The 22,833-nt window shown below is 47.2% G+C and overlaps 1 protein-coding gene across 1 annotated transcript in view; it reads right to left on the bottom strand.

Moving 5' to 3' along the window:
* Positions 1-21,762, bottom strand: part of KCNJ4 (potassium inwardly rectifying channel subfamily J member 4) — a 353,446-nt gene extending 331,684 nt beyond the window's left edge. The window contains exon 1 of the mRNA XM_069652975.1: positions 21,583-21,762. The gene's annotated coding sequence lies outside the window, so the exon portion shown is untranslated. The remainder of the gene's footprint in view (positions 1-21,582) is intronic.
* Between the last annotated feature and the right edge of the window lie 1,071 nt (positions 21,763-22,833).

The following is a 22,833-nucleotide window of genomic DNA, read 5'->3' as shown; positions in this document are numbered from 1 at the left end:
CACAATGAGCACCATGTGCACTGTAGCTATATGCCAAAGAAGGCCACATCAATGTGATGGAGCAAACTCAAAGCTCACCTTTAGCTCTATTATGTACGCCCTCATCTAATAGATCTGAGGTTCTCCCATCGGGATAACACACATACCAAAGTGTTGCCTTCAGAAACCACATTGAACTACACAGGCACTCAAGACTCTATCGCAATGACCCCACCATCAGGGGGAGTACTGGACCAGGAGCGGGCCACCAGCCTGAGCTTAGGTAGGCCCGAGCGAAGCGAGAGATACGGACCGCTACCGGCCCAGTACGCCCTGCGGCAAGGGTGGTGATAGCTATTCATCCCCTTTTTTTTCAAGGGAGACAGGCTTTGTGCCTATTGCGCATAAACGAGACAATATCCCTTTTCAATTTTTAAGGTGACAGCCTGAAACCAGAAGGAGTGGAGGAGCTGGTAGCCCCAGCAGATAAGTGGGATGATGGGGACCAGTTGGGAGATGATATGCGGCTTGGGTGGAGGATGCAGGGATGGGGTTGGTGAAGGCCTGGGGGCCAAGGTGCCAAGGCACCTAAAAAAAAATGGTTCCACCCGTGGAAGGGTATCAGGTGGCTGGTACAACACGGACGGGGCAAAGACAGTTATCACCTGCATCTCCAGCCACCTGAGTGCACTTCCCCAGATGCAAATAGTACTTCGGTCTGCACTCATAAAAACTTCAGGCTTCACTTCTGCCATCCCACTATCTCAGTAACACTCAATGCAAACTATTTCCATGTATGGCCAAGTGCAAGAAGGACTTTTCATTATATTGCATTACCTTTCCAGCTCCAGCTTTAAAATGCCCGTGGCTATAACATTTTACGGGGTATCTTCACAACACGGTGACCAGACGATTCAACATAGACCAGTTACATTGTTAATAACTGTAGGTTTATTTACATGCTAAACCTTTAGTCATAGTTCAGTACATCTTCCTATTCAAGTATACCCTATCCACCATGTAGTGCTCAAACCTCATAGAGAGACATTCAAGTGCCACAAAGATTACAAAAAAAGCAGGAGCGAGTGAAATTGAAATACAAAAAGGAAAACAGCCCTGTTTCACCTTTGCAGGAAGTTAGTTCAGCAAGAAAGTCCCTGGCCCAAGTTCTTCATATCGCAGGTGCAGTTCATATGTGTTGCCCGGGTGCAGATTTCTAGTAAAATGCTGCACACGTGATCTTTCCTATGATTCTGCTGCTGCACAGAGGCACATGTCCCGGCCAAGAGCAGACTGTCGTGTTAAGCATGTGACGTGAGCCTTCAACACAGTGTGTAATGTGATCCCAGGTATGCAAGGGAGAGGAATACACAGGTAATGGTCCACAGGTTTGCTACAAAAGCAATCTGCATGGGAGGGGGAGTACTGGGCCGGTAACGGCCCGGTAGCCCGAGCCTAGGCTGGCTCAAGCAAAGCGAGGACCTCGGTGAGGGATCAGGGTGGTTCCTGGCTCGGTACGCACCCGACAAGGAGGGTGACAGGTATTTGCACCCCAGGGCTCCGTACGCGTTTCAAATAGTACTTTTTTCTCTCAGAAGACGGGCTCAGCGCATAATCTGTGAGCCCAATGCCCCATGAAAAAAAAAAGATGGTTGCCACCATAGAAATAGGCCCTTATCTATTTCTATGGTGGCCCGAGACAGAAAGGAGCGGCAGAGCCCGGAGCTGATGGCTCCAGCAGGTAAGTGGTTGGGGAGTCATGTGCAGCCTGGGGAGCGGTGGGTTGGGAACTGGTGAGGCATCAGTGCCATGGAGCGGAGGCACTTATAAAAATAACAGCACCCGGAGAAGGTCCTCTGGTGACTTGTAGAACTTGGGCGGGACACTGGTAGTTCTCATCAGCATTTCCAGCCACCTGATTGGCTGAGCCCCTTTCGCCTGGTGCCCATTTATTTCTACAAGTCCAAATTAAAATGTACACACAAAGAAATGGTCGCCGTTCAGTCTTACCAAACTTTAAACTATCTACACCCAGAGTATCATTCTTCTCTCTAGCTCTCTCTCTCTCTCTCTCTCTCTCTGTCTCTCTCTCTCTCCCTCGTCTCTCTCTCTCTCTGCCTCCCTCGCTCTCCCCTCTTTTCCCCCATCCATGCCTTTATTCTATCTCTGTCTCTCACTCTCCGTCTCACTCTATGTCTCTGTCTTTTTCTTTGTGGGAGAGAGTCACATTGTGAGGTGCACATTTGCAGGAGCCGCCCCACCCACTGCTGACAGCTGAGGGGTCAGAGGAAATAGTCAGATAGCTTGACCAGGGGTGGGTGCTGTGATTGTCTCTGTGAAAGCAGTTGTTAACAAAAAACAAAACTTAAAATGATTTCATTGTACTAACATTCCAAACTGCCTTTTTAAAATTGCACAATGTTGGTTTCTAATAATCAATTCGGTATATATGTTAGTCATAATAAGAACGTGTGACCTGTTTTACTGAGAAAAGCACCTTCTCAAAACATAGAATAACCACATATGTTATTTTTTGATAGAAGACTATCAATGCAAGATGTATAGTCTCGTACGCTCCAATTGCAAGCTTTCAAATGAACTGCATGGGAAAGGGGAAATGGACCAATAGCACAAGTGAAGGTCCAAGTCTGCTTTACATAAAATCAAAGAGCATTTTGGGAACACACGAATGAATGCAGATCCTTGCATATGACAAATATGCCTGTGAGGAAGGAGCGGTAGGCTTGTATCATCAAGTAAATCATGCACACTGAGCTTGGTGCTCATTTTATTTTTCGCATCACTCACCCTAACATTAAAAGATGTGCAACATTGAACCGTAGACACTAATTTGGGCAATCACAGGACTTGAATATGAGGGTAGAATGACTGTGACGTCAGTCAATTTAGTGGGATCCATGGCTTTGCTGGTCTCTCCCCTAACCACATTTCCCAGTTTTACATATTGTGCAACCGACAAATCAAACTGTATAGCAATATCTGCTCAACCTCATGTCCATTTTCAATTTGCTCATTGGATCTTTTTAGTTTAAACATTTAAAAGGATTTTTGATGTAAGCTTAACTGGACGTCATTAATACTTTTAACTTGTTATTTTGATGAAACTACATATTTCTTAAAGCCCTCGTGTATTGCTTTTTTTGTAAAACAATTGTTTTTCATACGGTCTGTAATCGCCCAAATTCTTTTTCACAAAATGTATTGTGTTACATTTTTTTCAATCGCATTACCTATTTTCAAGTTCTATGTAGCTCCTTCATCATATGATATGATATGATATGGCATTTATAATGCACCTATGCACAAGTGTTTCAAGGCGCGACGCGGCAAGGGAGGGGGAACAGACAGAGGACAGAGAGAGCGATCCTACTAGGCCAAGTGTCATTCAGATTTCGCACGTGCAGGGGAGGGGGAAGAGGAAAAGTGCGTAGTGGGGGGGATGGGGACAGTGCAGTACATGGGGTAAGAGAATACAGTAAAACTATAAGAGAAGTAGGGCCAGCTGGTGGCAAGTGCAAGGGTAAGTACAGACATCAGGTGTCAAGTGCTGGTGGGGAACTGTAGGTATAAAGATTCATATTCATATGTGTGGCTGGGCTGTCGATGACTTGTTTTTATGGCCACATATTTGGATATATAATGGCTGTGCAGAGGAACGGGCATTATGTTGTCTCTTCCTCATCACAGTCCGTATTCTTTTATATGAGACCTCACCCGGCAGGGAGACAGGTGCTTCACAAGCCCCATAAAAAATACTGTGCTCTTCCCATTTAAAAACATAAAAATCCTCCTTCCCTAAACTAGTATAAAAGCACCCCGGACTCACCAAGACTTCCTGTTTGATTACCAAGCAGTTTAAAACCAAACTGGGTCCCGGCAGGGGGCGTGTCAAGGTTTGTGACTAGAGAAGATAAGCATTAAGTGCAAGTGTCAGGGTGATTGAAAGAGTGAATGAGTTAAATAATTGAGTTGTAAATAGGTGAACAGCTTCATGGAAAAGTCTAACAGTGAGGGTGGGGAACCGAGCCAGTGAAGATCTTCCATGGAGGGAGAGAAGCGGTTGAATTTGTGGGCGCCTTTATTGAGGTCAGTGGCGGCATGGTACACATTTTTGAGGGTGGCCAATTGCGTGGCAGGGAGCGCTTTATGAAGGGTGCTTTGCCCATCAACGTGGGAGATCAAGAGACCCTGAACTACAGTAGGGAAGTGGTACGAGGGAAGAAAGGTTTGATATCGCAGAGTGTGGTGATCTGTAGCGAGACCGTTTGGGCTTTCGTGGCTAAGTGCTTTTGACAGGCGAGGCTGCTGTTGGCAATGAAGCCTAGCGATTTGACTGAGTCTGACCGCTGTGGGGTGAATCCTTCCAGTTGCATATTGTGTAGCCACTTTAGGATGTGTTGTTGTATGGCAGGGGGACGGAAAGGGATGAATTAGGTCTTGGTGGGGTAAAGCTTAAGGTAGGCATTCAATGGTGGCCAGGCACTCACACAGGCATATGATGTCCTTGGGGCCTTTGACCTTGAGATACATCTGGATGTCATTGGTATATTGATAAATGTCTACATTGGGGACTTGGAGGAAAAATCCAAGAGGTTCCAAATTGCGGTTAAAGATGATTCAGGAGAGGATGGAAGCTGTGGCTTGGATTCATTTGGATCCGAACAGACCCATCGTGGTGCCTGTCAGACAAATAGGAAGCAAACAATTTTAGGACGGTACCGGAAAAGTCCATCCTGTCAGCACGGAGGGCGTGGAGTGTCTGATGGTCGATGCTGTTGAATATAGCTGAGAGATCTAAGCGGACGAGGAGGCATGAGTCACCCTTATTGATGAACTGCAATGCCTTATCCACCGCTTGGATAGTGGCAGTCTCAGTATTGCATATGGGGAGGAATTTGGACTGGTTGTCACTGAGGATGCTGAGATGTTCGAACCAGAGCCAACAAATTACCAAATTACTCATGTGCTTTTGGAAGACTTTTTTTAAAAAATTATTATTATTTTTATAGCCAATAGTTGGGATGCAACAATATTTGTTGGCATTTTCCAATGAATGGAATGCTTGTGATGTGTCTATAGTTAGTTAGGTGATCCAGGACGAGTGTGGGCTTCTTTAAGAGAGGTCATAGGCTAGTTCTGGGTACAGGTATCAGCTACACAAACAACAATGCTATGAAGCAATGTATAGGGAGTTGGCTCTGTTCATATGGTTATGCAGAAAAAGCTTACATTCGTGGACTGAAAAAGTTCTCCAACTTCGAATTGACTATGAAGGAGAGAGCGACCAAGGCACAAAGGCCTGCAGTGTAATTTACCTTCTATCGGTTCATAGAAAAGAGACATATTATTAAGTGCTGGTCCACAGAGTGGAGTGATTCACTGGCCAATATTCCATGAAGTGGCCAGATACATACTGGCCAAAGTTCCAGGAAGCACAGATGGGCACTGGTCCACATGGCATAGCAATACAAATGGGATTGGCCAAGAGAGTGAGCCATTGATCATTAATCTACAGAGTGGTCACTTGAGCATTTGCCAATAGAAGGATTTACTGAATATTCATCTGCATAGATATCTATAGGGCATTGCTCCACAAATATATCTACAAGACATTGTTTCCTGAGTGCCTTACTGGGCATTTATCCACAAAGTAATCTACTGGGCACTGGTCAATAGATTGGGTCAACCTTCTGCCCATTTTATACACAGTTTCCTATTGGACATTATTACATACGAGATCATCAATTCTCTGCCCATGAGTCATCAACTGGATGTGTATTTAGGAGAGAACCAACAAACTTACGGTGCATTGTTTTTTAGACAGCTTTACTGTCCCTAGATGCATAGAAACTAATAGTCAACGGGGCATTAGCCTGTAGGGTTACCTAGAGGACCTTGGGGAATACTGTTTTATTGAGCAAGCTGATTGATATTAGTGCATTGGGAAGTAAGTTTAATTGACATTGGTTGGCAAACTAATGGCCATTTCTCCATTAAGTTATAGTGTTGACATTGTTCCACAGATTGATCTACTTGGCCCTTCTTAACAGAGCAGAGACATATGTTGGGCGCTGATCCATGGAGCTATTTACTTGTTGTTATCCTTCAGTGATCTACTGGGCATTGCTCGACAGAACAGACAGACCCATAGGGCATAGGTTCATAGAAAGAGTTTATTGGCCATCGGTTCAAAGAGTGATCTGGTGGGCACTGTCAAATGAAGCGACCACTGGCCATTGGTATGCATAATACATTACTGGACATTGAGCTGTGTGGCAGTACACTAGTCAAAACTAAATGCATGGTCTACTCGACCTTTGTCCACAAAATGATCTACTGGGCAGTGACCTGTTTAAATCAAATGCCACTGGTCAAGAATAAATCGACTAGTAGTTGGTCCATGAGTAATATACTGGACTTTGGCCCTTGTTTTATAGCTCATTACTTTGCAATGGTCCGTGGATCACAGTACATTACTGTGCATTGGCTTGTAGATCCCTCTGTGAGCCATTGGTCCACATGTAATATCAGTTAAATGGATTTTAGTCTGAGGAATGATATAGTGGGCCTTGGTCCACTGAGTGGTCTAATGTATCATTTGCTTGAGCTATCTAGATAGCGTTAGTGAATTCAGTGGTACAGTGGGTACTGGTTAGAAGACACATCTATTTCTCATATGCCTACAGATGTATACACTAGGTTATGTCGCCCATAATTAACTATTATCCATTGGTCAAAAGATCAAAAGAGCAAAGAGGTCTAAAAGGCATTGGTCTGTAACAGCAGTAAATGGGCATTTTACATGATGGATCTATTGGGCATTGTTACCTAGAGGTTGCTAGTGGACATTTCTGGTACACGGAGAGATCACCAGACATTTTGCAATATATCAATAACATATGTTGCCTATTGGTCTTTGTATGCAAACGCAAGACTTTCTCTGTGTATGATCTGCTAGAAATTAAACCAAGATTGATCTACCAGACATTGATACAAAGATGGGATGCGTGACCATTGGTCCTAAAAGGTAGTCTTTTAAGAATGAATCCGTGGAAAAGTGCCATCTAGTAGGAACTGATCAATTCAGTTGAGTGACCTACTTTACATTTACCCACAACAGATTCAATGGGAATTGGCCAAATACTACTCTAAGTTGCATGTACCCATAAATAATCTTGTGAGAATTCATTGGTTTACAAGTGATCTACTAAGCTGAAGGTATCCTCTGGTCACTGGGCCACAGAGCCAAGCGATACTGAGCATTGATCTACTATGTTGTCTACTGAGTCTGGTAAATGAGTGAGGTACTGGGCATTGTCCCATGGAGGAAAATTGTGTTCATTGATCCTTGGATTAATCATTTGACCAATGGCTATGGATCTTAATGGTGTACTTGGCCATTCAGCAGAATAGCCTACTGTCCATTGGCCCATGTAACAATCTACTTGGAATTCATGATATAATGATTTACTCTGGATTGGGTCATCGCTGATATAATTAGCATTCAGCACTTATCCTTGAAGTGATCTACTGTCAATTGATCAACAGATGATAGAGATCTACTGAGCTTTGATCTACAGGGCCTGTCTGATAAGCAATCTAATGGCCACTGGTTAATGACTTGGGATGATCAATGTTCAATTGGTCTCTGGAATGAGTAAATGGACATTGATCTACAGTGCAAACTAACAAGCTATGGTCCTTGGAGCAGCCCCATAGGTAGGGACCCACATTGAAGTCTGTGTGCCCTTGTTCCATGCAGTGATGTGCTAGGTATTGGCCTATGGAGCACCTTATTGGGTAATGCTATATTGGGCATTATATATTGGGCATTGGTCCACGGAGGATGCTGTTGGTTATCAACTGGAGGAGGCTAACATTAGCAATCAGACCACAGAGCAATCTAGTTGGCTTCAATCCACAGCTATCTATAGTACTTTGACCTGCACTTGGCATGTGGTGGTTCGTGGAATTGGCCCATGGTGGTGAGCAGGGTTCTATACTGGAAACTGGTCCACATAACAGTCTACGGGGTATTGGTCCACAAAAGATTCTGCGAGGTATTGTAATGTTTTCCCCCCTTCTTTCCCGTTCTGTTTTCTGGTCCTCTGCAACTGGCACCGAGATGCCCATGGGCTGTGCGGGCTTGTATAAATGTTTAAATAAATAAAATAGAGGGATCTACTTATCAACGGTCACCTGAATTATCTATTTGGCATTAGTCACTAAAGTGATATTCAGACACTTTGTCAGTTTAGTGACCTTGTGGAGGCTGCAGCACAGGCAAATACCACTGGTCAACTGTTATTGACGAGCCTCAGTCTGTAGGACAGATAGATCTACTGAATGATGGTTAGAGGAGCAATTATTGGTTCATCCATCACATTGCATCTGATTCACTGAGTGGTCTACTGCACATCATCATAGTGGTGAGATGAGTGAGCTATTGGTTTATCAAGCAGAATGATTCATTTTCATTGGAGCCACAGAGAGTTTTCCAGGAATGGGTTCTTGAATCAGATTAATCTATTGGGCATTTGTATGTAGTGGGATCTAATATTCATTGATCTATGGATCAGAGTGATGTGCTTGGTGATGGTATTTCAAGTGATCTGCTGAGCATTGCCCCATGGTGAAGAGTGATCTATGTGCATGAACAATCTGTGCATTAGTTTATAGAGTGATCTATTTGCCATTGATACATTGAGTAATCTACTAGACATTTTTGTACATAAACCAGCCTAATATACTTGCACTGGTCAATGGATCAACTGGCCATTGTTGCGCTGAGTAGAAAGGGTTACTATATCTTGGTCAATGAAACAATCTAAATGAAACCATTTCCTCAGGGTTGGTCAGTACAGGAATCTAAAGGGCACTGCTTAGTTGCATGATCAATTGGACATGGGCCAACAGAGTGATCTACAGATATTGGCCTGAGGAGAGTAGAGATCAACTGAAAACTGGCCAATACAGTGATCGACTTTACTTTCATGCGCAGAAGGATTGGGGCACTGGTGGGCAAGCAATCAACTGGACCTTGTTTCAAAGAACAGTCCACTGGAAATGGGCCCATGGAACAGAGATATCTACTGCTATTGGTCCACGGAGCCTTCTACTGGGCATTTAGCCCAAAGGGTTATTTACAGGGCATTGGTCAACAGACTGATGTAGATACATGGAGCAATGTAATATGCATTTTTTACATCGTGGTCTGTGGGGCAATTAGCATGATCTAGGGTTTTTTGCTCCCTGGCGTGATGTACATGGCATTGGTTCACAAGGTGTCCTTAGGGATATCAGTCAATAAAATGATCTTCTGCTCATTCCTTCATTGAATGATCTACTAAGCATTGCCTGATAGCGTTGAGCCCTCTGCTGTGAAATATTCAGTGGAATGAGATATCTACTGTCCACTGGTCCATAGAACGGAAGGTTCTACAGGCATTATTACACAATGCCATCTACTGGGCATTGGGCAATGGAATGCAGAGGTCTACTTGCATCAATCCACAGAGTGATATACTGGCCATTGGTCCATGGACTGATGACCATTGCTCTATGGAGCAGACAGATCTACTCGGCCTTGGTCAACAGGCTTATTTGCTGACCTTCTGTTAATGGAGCAATTTACCGAGTCACTGTATATGTGATTTTGACAGAAGTGCATTGAGGGAGAACGTATGTGACGATGGAGAACACTGTACACCCACCTGAGAACCTTAAACTGAGCTCTTCGATTTATAGGGAGCCACGATGCAGAATACAGGGCCAAATGTGTCCTGTTCTAGGGTTACGCGGAATACTGTGTTTTTCACTGCATGTCCTGAGGTGAATATAGATGTCGGTGCATGGCATGCGTTGTTGCAATAGTCCTGTTGAGAGCGCACCAGCACCCAAAACTATGACTGTGTCCTTCAGATGCAGCAAATGAACAGATGACACAGAGAATGCTTTGCCAACTATGTCCACTGGCAGAGCAAGAGACATCTTAGGACTGCCGATGAGGCCTGTCATATGTGAGATTTCGCTTGCGTAGTGAGGAAGGTTGGAGCAAAATGGGAGAGAGCTTGGTCCAGTAGGAAGCGATGGTTCAAACCAGAATACCAATTAAGGCTAACAGCCGTGATGCGTATGCTGTGTAGATGTACGTGTAAGTGTGGTGAAGATGATGCGGGTTTGCCAAAGGAAACAACAGTGTGGGCCAATGGAGTCCCACCCCAACACCATTGCGGAGAACTTGCCCAGCCTCATGTGGTGCAGTCCATCAGGAAATGATTTCCCGAAAAGCACTCTCTGAAGGTGAAGCCATGTAGAAGTGTAGAGCCGGGACAGACCAGAGCTTCAATCTAGTCCTTGGCTGGCATTAGCCCACGCAAGCCAACAAGGTGCTGTCGATGGTGACGAAAGCCGCACTCCATCGTTGTGCCGGATACCAAGGAACTGCAGTTAGGTTTCATCTCCTGAACAAATAATTTCTAACCACTTGTCATTCAACCACTTGCCACTGGGATGCATGTTGGCTGTTTGGTAATGAATGAATGCGTGTCAAGCGCGCTCAGAGACAAGCAGTTTCAAGCGATGGCTTCTTAAGCACAGGTTAAAAATCCCTTTGCTTGGGGTCATGGGTATGTTCCCTTTTTTCAAAAGAGTCCTCAGAGACCCCTCGGAAGACCTGCAGAAAGTCATGAGCAAAATGTTCCTGGAATCGAGCGAGTAGGTGAGTCCTACCTGAGCCGGATCGTCAGTGCATTATCCGCGGATCCAAGAAAAAGGGGGACGAGGGGAGGCATCGGCGATCCCTGGGCATGGCGTGGGGCAAATTGAAATAGTAGTGACTGCAGGCCGCCTCTGAGGAGGCATCTACAATTGCGAGCCCCTGGTGAGTGCGACATGAGTGTGACTTCTTCGTAGCTACGCCTTCAATGGCGCAGCACAAAGAGCTACTAAAGCTTCCTCTGGTGGAAGGGTCGCTCATATTGAACATATTACAGGCAGCTCCTCGCTCGCTAGTCCCTCTACTCCACCTGCTTCTAAGTGATTTTGTCGAAACGATTCGATCGAATTCGATTTTTTTGTTTGTGTTAGATTTTGCCACAAATATATGTGGGGGGGATACCCCATCCCATAAACCCACTACATTATTTAGCCACCTAAACCCACTCCGACATATATTTGCGGCAACATCTGTTAAAATAAATTGGATCAAATTCTACGAACTCCTTGCTACGCCCTTCCGCCAGTCAATTCTATTCATTATGAAGACAATATGGCCCGGGCAGGAGCCAATGAGGACTCTTCAAGTGCCTGAAGGACTGGGAGTAAGTAGAGTTTTGGCAATACCCCAAAGGACACAGGGGTAGGCAACCTGCCGTTCACCTGTTGTTTTGGCCGGTGACACCCACCATTAGCCATCACCATAGTGTGTAGGGCTGATGGGAGCTGTAGTCCAACATTTCGGGAGCTCACAGGTTGCTTACCCAAGGCCAGTGCCCTGCCACTGCCAGAAACGCAGGAACAAACTCCTACACTGGATCAAAGGGGGAAAGCAGGGCCTGCTGTCATCATATAATATATTTAGTTTGTTTTGGAAACACAAAACACCCTGTATTATAACCCAGTAGTCACATAGCGCACCGCATTTCATTCTAAATACTTCATCCAGTGAATGCCTTATAGAATTGCCCTTTCCACACTTATCTGAAACTCGGCGCGATATACAGTGCACGGTGGCCGCCATTACGTGCACTCGCTGCACAATTAGAATCACGTCCCATCAGAAAGGGCCTACTGCGGATGTCTTCCACAGGTTTCGCCTCAACGCCAACACATTACACTCGAAATATTAACGTCTCTTACAAATACCCTGAGAGCTTGACAACGATGGTAATTGAAAGCATCCCATCCATCAGCCGTTGCTGTTTATGGTGAGTGTCTCCATGTGGAAGGATGTTTGCCCTGTTTGAAAAGGTGGGAGTTGGAAAAATAAGTTAGAAACTGTTTTCAGGAAAGGATGGGAAGATTAGGATAGACACGTGATGGCAGTGGAGGGGGCAGGGTTATGTGTGGGGGAACAGGTGTGCTTGGAGGCTCTTTCTGGATAGTAAGTGTGCCTGTTACCAAGCCCAGAGAGCACCCTTGGATTCCAACACAATAGTGTGTGTTGTTTGTGGCTATTGTGCTGTCTGTCATGCGGCGCGTGGTCTCCCTGCCCATTGCTGTCCGTCGTCCTCAGTATCTTCCATGCGGGTTATTGGTGGTGAGGCCGTGTGTTTTTGTGGGCGTGCCTCGTTTGCAACACGCGCATTGGTCACTCCGGACGTTAGGCAAGCATCCCATGTCTGCGTAGTTTGTGGCGGGTTTCTAGGGCTATTGTGCTCTCTGTTATATGAAAACACTGTTTGGTGCAATGTGTGGCTGCTTGCGCTCAATGACTACTGTGCTACAAGTGTGTTCTCCCGTGCGTATTTATATGATGGTATTGAGGTCGTATGCTCATGGTGTGCGCTTGTGTGTAGCACCTGTTGTCTATGGCTCTTGTGCTGGATTCTACTAAGTCATTCCGAGCGTATTGTTGCGCGCCAGGCGGGAGCTTGCATGGCCAGTGTGTTGTGTAGGGTGTTGTGGCAAGATGTGTTGTGCACGTTTTGCCACGCACGTTACTCGGAGATTGCTGTAGTTCCTCATGGTGTGGGCTTGTATGCAGCGCCTGTTGTCGCGAGCTTTTGTGGTGTATTGTAATTTAAACGTGTTATGTTGCTTGTGCCGAGTGTAATGTTCCAAGTGGCAGCGTAATGTTCTGAGGGTATTAATACGAGTGTATTATTGCGTGCATGGTTTTCCAAGCATAGTGTTCTGGGTGTAGTAGTGTGAGTGTAGGGTTCTGGGCGTAGCGTTAGTGATCATAGCGTGGGCGTGTAAGCAGTGGCCATGTTCTACGGCAATTAAGGAAGATGTCATTACAGCTGTGCTATTCTGAGCGTGTTGTTGGGGGTCATCCTGTGGGCTGCTATGAGCATACGTCATATGATTTCTATAACTAGCTTACTGCACATGAGCGGATATAGGGTTATATACCTTCTTACAAAGTGAGAATCTGATGTGTGGCTGATGGCATTTCTGCCATTTGTGCGGCGTACACCAGTTATAGGGGAGGGCTAGGACAGGACAATCGAAGCAGACCGTTTCAGAAGATGAGCCCCGGAATCCAGTCGGGTCTGTGGGGCCCCGGAAGCCCTTGCTCAGTGGGTCTGTGGGGCATCCAGGCAGGGACGTCATTTCACCAAAATGCCAGGGGTAGCGGAAGTGACATCACACGACCTCCGACCCCCTGATGACATCACAGGACGTGATGTCATTTGACCCCACCCCGAAGTGACATTGCAGGAAGCAATGGAACACAACCTTTCACCCGTTGACAAAACAGGAAAAGTATGGTTACGATATCACTATAATGTGATGTGCATTTCATACAAGAATGGATCACCATATGTATGATTAATATCAGTGTGTATAGGCCCATATTACCAAATTACTGTGAATGCAAGCAGATGTCCATGACCTAATGATGTTATTATATTACGCTTAAGCGCTTTATACAGAAAAAATATACACCCAATATCACCCAACCTGTGTTGGCACTCATTTATCGACCTCAGCAGGATGAAAGGCGTAAGAACTGACTAAATCAGTGACTCGTCCCCTGAAGTGTACCTGAAATAAACCTTTAATGAGTCTAGCAATTATTGTATAGAATTCCATAAAGACACATTATTTGGTATTCCTATTCGTTCATATTTAGGGTCAGTGCTGAAAGTGTTAGACTTGTGGCACTCCTGTTCTTATTTATCTTCTTTTTTTAATGGGCCTGAACAAGAAACCCAGCCACTCCAAAAGTAAAGAGCCACATGGTGCTGACCACAGCCCAGGAGATTGCAGTTGCGACCTCTGGCGACCCCTAAATGATCCAGGGCATGCAATCAGGGCCTCGGAAGCGTGTGCTCAGTGGGTCCGTGGGGCATCCAGGGCACGCAAGCAGGGCCCCGGAAGCCCGTGCTCAGTGGGTCCGTGGGGCATCCAGGGCACGGAAGCAGGGCCCCGGAAGCCCGTGCCCAGTGGGTCCGTGGGGCATCCAGGGCACGCAAGCAGGGCCCCGGAAGCTCGTGCCCAGTGGGTCCGTGGGGCATCCAGGGCACGCAAGCAGGGCCCCGGAAGCTCGTGCCCAGTGGGTCCGTGGGGCATCCAGGGCACGCAAACAGGGCCCCGGAAGCTCGTGCTCAGTGGGTCCGTGGGGCATCCAGGGCACGCAAGCAAGGCCCCGGAAGCCCGTGCCCAGTGGATCCGTGGAGCATCCAGGGCACGCAAGCAGGGCCCCGGAAGCCCGTGCCCAGTGGGTCTGTGGGGCATCCAGGGCACGCAAGCAGGGCCCCGGAAGCTCGTGCCCAGTGGGTCTGTGGGGCATCCAGGGCACACAGGGAGGCTCCAGTCCACAACTACTCTTCCACGTGGAGGCCTGCATGAAACTACACCGGACTTGGCATGAGTCTTCCGATCTGGCATGTCGATTCTAATGTTCATGGATGAGGCGATGAGTTGCAGAGGGAAATGAGACGTGTCATGTCACCTTAACTATACTGCCGCTATCATATCAGTATGTTATATTAATACGCGTCACACACACACAGAGACAACACTATGTTGCACTGTTATGTATAATAGCATTTATTTTTGAATTACACAGCTTGATGTGCTTTGGTATGCCATTAAAATAAACACGTGATGTTTTCAAACCTGAACATGTTTATTGCAAGCGGGAATCTGAACACTGTGGCATACTACTTGGTGAACTATAGTTAGCTTATCTTAGTTAACAGGTAGATTTTTAGTCGCGACTTTGCTCATTTTAAACTGCCCTTGCAAGACCTTGTTTTCTCAGCCCTAGTAGTGCACTGCCTCAGCTGCCCCATGCAATGTTCAGCTACAAATGGGCAGCTTCGGACGTTCAGCTACCAATGGACAGCTTGGAATGTCCAGCTACCAATGGACAGCTTGGAATGTTCAGCTACCAATGGACAGCTTGGAATGTCCAGCTACCAATGGACAGCTTGGAATGTTCAGCTACCAATGGACAGCTTGGAATGTTCAGCTACCAATGGACAGCTTCGAACGTTCAGCTACCAATGGACAGCTTCGAACGTTCAGCTACCAATGGACAGCTCGGAATGTTCAGCTACCAATGGACAGCATTGCAATGTTCAGCTATCAATGGACAGCTTCGAGCGTTCAGCTACCAATGGACAGCTTGGAATGTCCAGCTACCAATGGAATGTTCAGCTACCAATGGACAGCTTGGAATGTTCAGCTACCAATGGACAGCTTCGAACGTTCAGCTACCAATGGACAGCTTCGAACGTTCAGCTACCAATGGACAGCTCGGAATGTTCAGCTACCTATGGACAGCATTGCAATGTTCAGCTATCAATGGACACCTTCGAGCGTTCAGCTACCAATGGGCAGCTTGGAATGTTCACCTATCCATTGACAGCACTGGAATGTTCAGCTATCAATGGACAGCATTGGAATGTTCAGCTAGCAATGGGCAGCTTGGAATGTTCAGCTACCAATGGACAGCTTGGAATGTTCAGCTATCGACTGACAGCTTTGGAATGTTCAGCTATCAATGAACAGCATCAGAATGTTCAGCTATCAATGGACAGCTTGGAATGTTCTTATATCAGTGGACAGCATCAGAATGTTCAGCTAACAAGGGACAGCTTGGAATGTTCTTATATCAGTGGACTGCACTGGAATGTTCGGCTATCAGTGAACAGCTTGGAAAGTTCGGCTTTCAATGGACAGCTTGGAATTTTCTGCGATCAGCATGGACTGCATCGGAATGTTCAGCTATCAAGGGACAGCTTGGAATGTACAGGGACCGATTGACAGCATCGGAATGTAATGCTATCAATGGACAGCATCGGAATATTCAGCTAGCAATGGACAGCTTGGAATGTTCAGCTATCGATTGATAGTATTGGAATGCAGTGTCGCAGCCCTGCCAATGAGGTGCGGGGGGCAGCAGGCTGCTACCAGTTCTGAATGTAGTGTAAAGTAGATAAAGACACGTTTTATGTTGTTTTCACACTCCACGTTGCAGCCACAGTGTATAAATGCTGGAGGACATCTGCCCTGGGCACTCAGTTTTTAAATATGCCCACGACTTTATAAATGCCTATCATTATATTGTTAGGTCGTACGCATTGAATATAGAACCAAGTCGGTCAAGTTTAGACCGCAGGAGATTGATTGCGACCTAGGCGGCTACATGCTCTACACGTGTCATGCTTGCAGGAACTAGACAATGGGGCACATTCTCCTTCAATGTCTATACTGCTCAGCACACTAAATTATATATGTGTCGCACCACAAGGCCTCGCAGGCCCCCTTTTGGATAGGCATGCGACCGTCTTTATACATTTTGATTGATACAGACCATGCCTGGTCTCTTTTTCTCTTCTAGTTTCCTGCACCAGATCCTCAAAGTAATGGGCCCTGTCTACAATAGAGGAACATGTACTCTGCCACCCCCTGCACATTGTGGCATCAAAGATTTGTCTGAGAGGTGAGTAGGACCCACACTCGACCTCCTCGCCATTTTGAGGAAGATTGCCTTCGGGGTCAGTTCTAAACCTGATGGCTTTTGCCAATTTCAACAAAGAATGGAGCTGGCCAATTGTCCCTAATGCACACCTTTTATGTGATTATGTCCTTGTCACATCTAGGGGGTTTCCTGTCCACTTTCGGCACCCCGCCAGTATCTGGTCTGCTACTGACACCACAAGGTCTGTTCCTTTGATATGACCACCCTGGAATCTTACCAGATACTATCTAAATTCCCTCTGTATCTTTATTTGTGTGAGTTGAAGGACTTTCAAAGGGGCTTATCTACACCACTGTTATATTTCTTTTTTTAATATAGGTAGTTCATCTACCACACAAGCAGTAAATTTGGCTGTGAAGAAGGCTGGGCTCATAAACGTAGATCTAGTCACCACAGCCGAAACTCGAGTAGGCTGTTCTACAACCAGGTTATGTTAACCAAAGAAGATCTAGCATTAACTGACAGCCAGAAAGTGGCAGCTTCGTTCTGCCAAAATGGCATGCTTGGAAGTTACTGGGCAATAGGTTGCACTATGTCAAGATTTGTATCAAGAATTATACCCTGCCAGTGAATTGTTGGTTCTTTTTCATGATTAATTGTCTGTTGATTTATGTATTTTTCCTGTTTATGTACAACAATTGTGATTTAGATTGTGTTTGTGTGGGGTGAAAATACAGGATCTGAATGTTCAGCTAGCAATGGACAGCTTGGAATCCTCTGATATCCTCTGATATCAATGGGCAGCATCAGAATGTACAGATATCAATGGGCAGCTTGTAATCAAGATATCAATGTACAGTATCAAAATGTTCGGCCAGCAATGGGCAGCTTGGAATCCTCTGATATCAATGGACAGCATCAGAATGTTCATATATCAATGGGCAGTTTGGAATCAAGATATCAATGTACAGCATCGAAATGTTCAGCCAGCAATGGGCAGCTTGGAATCCTCAAATATCAATGGACAGCATTTGAATGTTCCGCCATCAATGGGCAGCTTGGAATCTTCAGATATCAATGGACAGCATCAGAATGTTCAGCTATCAATGGGCGGCTTGGAATCTTCTGATATCAATGAACAGCATCAGAATGTTCGGCTATCAATGGGCGGCTTGGAATGGTCATATATTAATGGACAGCATCGGAATGCTTGGTTATCAATGAGCAGCTTAGAATCTTCAGATATCAATGGACAGCATCGGAATGTTCAGCCATCAATGGACAGCTTGAAATCTTCAGATATCAATGGAGAGCATCGGAATGCTCAGCTATCAATGGGCAGCTTGGAATGTTCAGATATCAATGGACAGCATCAGAATGTTCATATATCAATGAGCAGCTTGGAATGTTCAGATATCAATGGACAGCATCGGAATGCTCAGCTATCTATGGACAGCTTGGAATGTTCAGATATCAATGGACAGCATCAGAATGTTCATATATCAATGAGCAGCTTGGAATGTTCATATATCAATGGACAGCATCAGAATGTTCAGCTATCAATGTGGGCAGGTTGGAATGTTCAGATATCAATGGACAGCATCAGAATGTTCAGCTATCAATGTGGGCAGCTTGGAATGTTCATATATCAATGGGAAGCATCGGAATGTTCAGCTATCTATGGGCAGCTTGGAATGTTCAGATCTCAATGGACAGCATCAGAATGCTCAGCTATCAATGTGGGCAGCTTGGAATGTTCATATATCAATGGGAAGCATCGGAATGTTCAGCTATCTATGGGCAGCTTGGAATGTTCATATATCAATGGGAAGCATCGGAATGTTCAGCTATCTATGGGTAGCTTGGAATGTTCAGATATCAATGGACAGCATTGGAATGTTCATATATCAATGAGCAGATTGGAATGTTTATTTATTTATTTATTTGGATTTGAAGAGCGCGCTAGCAGCCCACGAGCATCGAGGCGCTGTAAGAAGGCTAAAGGAGGCTTGATTGACGGTTACAATGAAGCCACCCATGAAATAACTTGTTAATTTTACAGGGTGACACATTTTTAGAATATAGTATGTTACTTAACAGAGTACATTAGAGCATAGAATGTTACTTTACAGAGTACATCAGACAAAGAGGTTCAATGTTCAATGATCAATGGACAGCAGACTGTTCATATATCAATGAGCCGCTTGAAATGTTCAGATATCAATGGACAGCATCTGTATGTTCATATATCAATGAGAAGCTTGGAATGTTCAGATATCAATGGACAGCATTAGAATGTTCAGCTATCAATGGGGACAGCTTAGAATGTTCAGCTAGCAATGGACATCATCAGAATGCTCAGCTATCAATGGGCAGCTTGGAATGTTCAGATATCAATGGACAGCATCAGAATGTTCATATAACCATGTGGGCAGCTTGGAATGTTCATATATCAATGGACAGCATCGGAATGCTCAGCTATCTATGGGCAGCTTGGAATGTTCAGCTAGCAATGGACAGCATCAGAATGTTCATATAACAATGTGGGCAGCTTGGAATGTTCATATATCAATGGACAGCATCGGAATGCTCAGCTATATGTGGGCAGCTTGGAATGTTCAGCTAGCAATGGACAGCATCAGAATGCTCAGCTATCTATGGACAGCATCGGAATTCTCAGCTATCTATGGACAGCATCGGAATGCTCAGCTGTCAACGGGCAGCTTGGGAATCTAGCAGTTCGTGGCCTATTTCCTCCCTAATATAAATGAACCAAACGAATTGGTTAGATTGCTTGACAGCCCTTCTTTGTAAAGTGCAGTTAATAATCGACATAAATGGGCAAATAGCTACAAGCACGGCTAATAGTGTGATGTGTTGTGATGACTTAATAATTGCCAGGCACAGAAAAATGACTAGGTTGCATTGGTTAAAATGTGGCTCCGCCGTAAGCACACCGTGCCTGTGCATTAAGGGAAATGTTTGACGGTAATACATCATGGGTGTGAATTACTGTTTGTAAACTACTTGTGTCTGTGCAATAACAATCGGCCAACATGTCAAATGCGTGTGTGTCATGAATCTGAGAGCAACCTGCACTGCCAAGAGTGTCCTTCCAAGGCCCATGAATAAAGTGCCATTACAATGGGCAATACTAACAACAGTCATCGCAGTGCTTAGTTCAGTAAGAACCCGACATGAGGCGCTATGAGAATGTGATATTATGATTATACACTACATAGCAATAACGCATATGGCACATCATTGACCTGGAGGGAAGTCGATATTGCCCGGCGGGCACAATAGAGCTGCCAAGGTCGCGGGCGGTGGGAGGGACGACATGTCAGATGGACTTGGCATGCGGGATAGATTTACTAAACATGGCAATAACACTGCACTCTGAAACCTGCTGCTGTGCATGTTCGGGTCACGAGGGCAGGGGAAATGGGGCGCACCGACGCCACTTCTTTCCGAAACACTTTAGAAAAGTGATCTAGTGTCTGAAAACGCATGATATTGAACCTGGAAATAAGTTGTGCCTGAAACAGGTGGAACGGCTCCTGACCAATCACAAGCCAGGAAAAATCCCGGGGGCTTCATAAATGCAGCAGCCGCCCGCCACACACCCACTGCAACAATATCTATGTGTTAGCGTCATCCGGTGTCCTGCTCTCCAGAGACACTCTGGGGTCAATCCCGTGGCCCCCAGCCCCCATCCCCCATCCCCTCAGTACCAGCGACGTGCTGTTCAAGGATGGACAGCCGCTCCCTAAAATCGGTACCCAACTGGATGGGCAAATAGTCAGAAGCGGAGGGGGGGCGGGGTGCATGGGTGAGGGTGAGGCGTCGTGCTCGTGAGTCAAGCACGGGGATGCAGAGAAGCGAAGCGAGCGCGGAGCAAGTGGTTTCAGTACAGATGGCCCCGTCCACGCGTGGTATTTTCGTACTCCTCCACCCCCCCACCCCCCTCTGTAAGCAAATAGAGGGAACCGAGGATGGGTGGGAGGGGCACCGCCTGTGGGCAAGAGGGCAACACCTGGAGAGGGTGAAGGGAAGTCTTCGGGAGCAAGGTCTGGAATAAGGTGCGGTGCGCGGGGGCGGTTTGCCTGTGTCCACAGGTGGGTCCCCATTCTGGGTTGGGTGGTTGGGGGGCCGCTCAGGCTCTCCCCGGGGACCGCCCCTCACTCCCGGCGAAGGAGTTGGGGCCCCGGGGAGATAAGATAAGGGACAGCTGGGCGTGTTATGTGGGGGGTATGTCTCCTATTTCTGGGTGAAGAGTTCCGGGGTACGCAGGAGCCCATGGGCGAGGGACGGGGCGGGGGTCTTCAGTTTCTGGCAGGGAATTGGAGGGGCTGCTCTTTCATCGCTCGGGGGGGAGCTGATGAGCAGGTGGGAGAGCTGAAAGTAAGTATCCCTGAGCGCTCAAACGTCCATGGGAAAAAGTTGAGAGGGGGGGCGCGATCAGCTGACAACTACCCCTCGGGTGCTCCCCCGACCCTGCGGGGAAGGTGGATGGCGTGCGGGGGGGCGGGCGGGGGGTGGGCGGTGGCTAATGTCACCCCTTTCATGCTCGCCAGCCCTGCAGCAAAATTGAGGAAAGGGGTTGTGGTGAGGGGTCTGGGTGGTGTCCATTCTTGGGGGGGGGGGCAGATCCAGAGTGATCGCAGGTGCTACTTCTATCCCTGGGTGTTAATGCAGTCATGCGTGTGTAAGTTCAGGGGGGGCAGATTTCGTGATTTTAGGGGATTCGGCAGGTGCTCGCTTTTTCATGGGGGAGGCGGTTAGGTGGGATAATGGGGCGATCTTTGTACCCCTCGGTGTCCTCCTCTAGGGGGGAAGTTGAGTGAGTTTGCAGACTGGGGCCAGATGAAGGGACATTGGGGGCATCGTCGCATCTGAGGGAAGTTCCGGGCAGCAGATGGGGTGGATGGGGTGGGGGGGAAGCGTCGTGACAGGTGGCCGCTGGGGGGGGGGGCTCTTACCCGGAGTCCACGGGCGGATCGTCCATCCCTGGGGCAGTTCTTGGGGCGTCAAAGTCACGAACCCCACGGGCTATTTTTAGGGAGAGGGAAGCAGCATCTCCGCTCCGAGCTCTCAGCTCCCCATCTCTCTGCTCTCCTTGGTCTTCTCCCTCCCTCTCATCCTGGTCCCCGCTCCCCTCTTCCTCTCCCTCCCTGCCTCCTGCCCGCCCGCCCCCTCTCTCTCTTTCTATCTGTCCATCGCTCGCCCGCTCCCCCCTCTTCCCCAGCTCCGCTCAGTAACTTTCTCTCTCGCTCCGTCCCCTCTTTCTAGCCCCTCCCCATCCACCCCTTCAGTCGCCTGCATCTCTCCCTCTGCCTCCATCGCTCGCACTTCCTCGCTCTCCCTCCAGCTCCACTTCAGTATCTCCCTCTCTTTTCCTGTGTTTTCTTCACCCAGTGTGCCTTTAAACCCCCTTCATCTCTCCCACTGCCCCAATATCCACCCTCTCTTTCATCCTGTATTTTCTCTCACCCGCTTTTCATGCCCCCGTCTTCTGCTCTATACTTGTCAGTCCAGCTGCCCCTCTCCACCCCTTCCTATTCTCTGCGCCCGCACTCTTTATCGCTGCGTCCCCATCGATCAGTTCCCCCCTTACCCCTCTTTTTGTCCTCCCCCTTTACCCGTCGCTCGCCCTCTTTCCCTAGCCCTCACCCCGTTCTGTGCCATACATACCGCCGCGACTTCCCGCGCTCCTCTCAGCGTTTTAAGTTCACTGTTGATGATGTGTGTGCGGGTCATGTGGAACCGCGAGCTTATTGCACTGGGGCTGGTCTGGGGTGGTTCGGGTGGTGGGTGATGGGAGTGTGATAGGTCCGTGTGTTCGCGGTTTCCGGGAGCGTGCTGAGCGATTCAGAGGGGAGTGGCTGCACGCTCCTGAGCCTGGTCCCACTGTCGAGATTGGGGACGGCGATGGAGTGCGCGCCGAGTGACCTGGGTGCGCGTGGATGGCGGGCTGCGTCACCCTGGTAGATAGAGGCACACAGGTGGCGTGCTCTTCACGTGGATCCGGGTGTGCATTCCAGGGGTGTTTTTTTTCCTCTGCTAGATTAGGTGGGGGGGGGGACTTCTACTCATATTTCCCCTATACATGTGCACGGGGTGGCTTCCCCCTTCAGGTACACTGGGGTGTGCGTGGGTGAAGGTATCCGTGTGCTAGAATAGGGGGGCGTGTACTTATATGTATACCTTCAGGTATACTGGTATGAGCAGCA

The sequence above is a fragment of the Ambystoma mexicanum genome, chromosome 3q (genome assembly GCF_040938575.1).
Source record: "Ambystoma mexicanum isolate Mex_15411 chromosome 3q, UKY_AmexF1_1, whole genome shotgun sequence".
Classification (NCBI taxonomy): Eukaryota; Metazoa; Chordata; class Amphibia; order Caudata; family Ambystomatidae; genus Ambystoma; species Ambystoma mexicanum.
Note: the sequence above shows the minus strand (reverse complement) of the source record. Positions and strands in the feature narration are given on the sequence as shown.